The sequence below is a fragment of the Piliocolobus tephrosceles genome, unplaced genomic scaffold (assembly GCF_002776525.5).
Source record: "Piliocolobus tephrosceles isolate RC106 unplaced genomic scaffold, ASM277652v3 unscaffolded_38078, whole genome shotgun sequence".
In the NCBI taxonomy this organism is placed as follows: Eukaryota; Metazoa; Chordata; class Mammalia; order Primates; family Cercopithecidae; genus Piliocolobus; species Piliocolobus tephrosceles.
This window is the reverse complement of record NW_022322174.1, coordinates 1-2,230: the sequence shown is the minus strand read 5'-3', so window position 1 is coordinate 2,230 and position 2,230 is coordinate 1. Positions and strand designations below refer to the sequence as shown.

At 64.1% G+C, this 2,230-nt stretch overlaps 1 pseudogene; it reads right to left on the bottom strand.

Moving 5' to 3' along the window:
- Positions 1 to 696: 696 nt before the first annotated feature.
- Positions 697 to 2,147, bottom strand: LOC113223048 (annotated as a pseudogene).
- Positions 2,148 to 2,230: the final 83 nt, after the last annotated feature.

Here is a 2,230-nt window from a genome sequence, read left to right as displayed (position 1 = left end):
ATCTCCATCCTTGGTGCGTCCCCTGCCTCGTGTACCTGGCTTTATACTTTGGGGTTGTGGGGGCGGCAAGGCCACCAGGAGGTGGTAGGATGCTGGGGTAACCTGGACACTAATCCCCCCGGGGGCGAGAGGTGCACAAGGCCAGGGAGGCACAGGAGTGGCTCAGCAGAGTGCCCCAGCCCTCTCTCCTCAGTGATCCAACACCAGGGACGAGGCAGAGACCACCGTGAAGTGACCTCAGGGACTCATCGATGGAGTGCGAGGGTCTAGTCGGTGTTGGAGGCACAGGGAGTAGGGTGTAGGAAGGCCTGCCTCTGCCTATCCTGTTGTCTTGGGAGCCAGGAGGCGGCGGTGACCGGAGAAAGGTGCTGGACTGAAGCCTCAACCCTCCTCCACTTGATGCATTCCTGTGTCACAGTCCTCACCGTGACTGTGCTGCCAGGGAAGCCACTTGACCCAGATGCCCCCCAACCAGGGATTCAGCCAGAGCCCCACCTCAGCCTTAGGGACCTCTGACCACCACACCCTCGAGCTAGGATGCCCGGAGGGGTCCCCGGAAATGTGTGGTTCAGGTGATTTAACTTATTTAATACGCCCGCAGGGTGCGTGTCCTGCCCGCAATGCCACAGCCTCCAAGGACATTATCTGGACTTAGTCCCCTCTCCGCGATGCCGCAGCCGAGTGGGCGTATCTGGGCTAGTCCCGCCCCCACACTGCCAATAGACAATAGTCCGGACCCCTCTTAGTGAGCGGAGGTTCCGAGCTCGGCTCCGCCCCGCGGCCCAGGGGGCGAGTCCGGGGTGGGGCTGGCCCGGCCCGCTCACACCAGCTTGGGCTTCAAGCTGCCATAGCTGGAGTTCTCTGTACTGTAGGCTTTCGGCACGCTGTGGATGCCCGGCAGGGGCTTCCAGTGGGGGCCGCCCCAGGGCGCCTCCAGCGGGCAGAAGCGGTCGAGCCCCCGGAGCGGGTGCAACGGGGGGCTGTAGCACTCCTGAGCCAGAGACAGGGCTCCGCGGTGCGGCACGGCAGAGGTCACCGGCCTGGCGCGTGGCACGCGGACCCGCGGTGGTCGGGGCGGCCGCTGCGGGCCGTGGCCCCAGACCTGGGGCGTCTCTTCGAAGCTCCAGTAGGTCAGGGAGTCCTTGCGGGGGTATCCGGACAGCTCCGTCCTGTGGGAGCAGGACAGGATAGTAAGGACCGTAGCCTGCGTTCCTGGGTCCTCCAGTTACTTAACGTCCTGGAAACTGAGCTTTCGCATCCTAGCGAAGGAAACGGGGGCTTTCGCTTCCTTGGGAAGGAGTATGTGGGAGCTCAAGTACGGAAAGAGGCCCTGCCCTCTGATCCAGAATCCCCTCGAGCCGCTGTGCAGGCTTCCTGTCCCTACCGCCGTTCCTGAGAGTTGACACTAAGGACTCCTGGGTGCTAAAAGAGGGAGGGGTTGGAGCCTGAACTTTGGTTTTTGCTGCTACAGGATTCGAGGCTGAGACCACCGGGTTAGAGAATGGGAGTCAGCCCAGGAGCTCGGCGTGCACCGGCCAAGGCAGGAGGCGGTGCCGAGCGAGAGCCCGGCTTACTTGGGATAGAACCGAAAGTCCCGCGCCGAGGTGGTCAGATAGAGCTGTCGGCGGTCCAGGACGCCCCGGTCGGATACTGTGAAAGGCCGGCCAGACAGCTCGGGGTTCTTCGTCCAGGGGATTAGAGCCTGAGCAGGATTGGGGGAGGAGGCATACCCAAGACACAGATTTCCTACCCCGTTCCAAGCCCTGGGTCTAGCCCCACAGCAGCTTCGGAGCCCTGAAGGTGAATTTCTAGTCCCTGGTCCTTCTGGCCTGGCCTGAATGCCTAGCCCCTCCCCCAGCTCCTCTAACCTCCGGATCCCGCCCCAGACCCTTTAGCCGCGCCCTAAGGCCGTGATTTCTTCTGGCCCCGTCCCAGGCTCCCGGAACTCCGCCCCGTCTCGCCAGCGCCGGCTTCTACCCGGCCACCTGGGAAGGCCCCCCGCGGTGGTGGTCTGCGAGTTGTAGGGGCTGGGGCCGGACGTATTCGGGGACGCGCGCGTCCGGGTCGGGAGAGCCCCTGTACTGCGCCCTCGTCTCGCTGCGCTGGTACTTTGTGGTCAGTGGGAGGTGCCAGCCGCGGCGTCTGAGCTGTGGAAAGGTGACCCGGAGACCCATGTGAAGGCTCAGGGGACTCAAATGCAGTCCCCCGCCCTGTCCCCCGCGGACTCCGG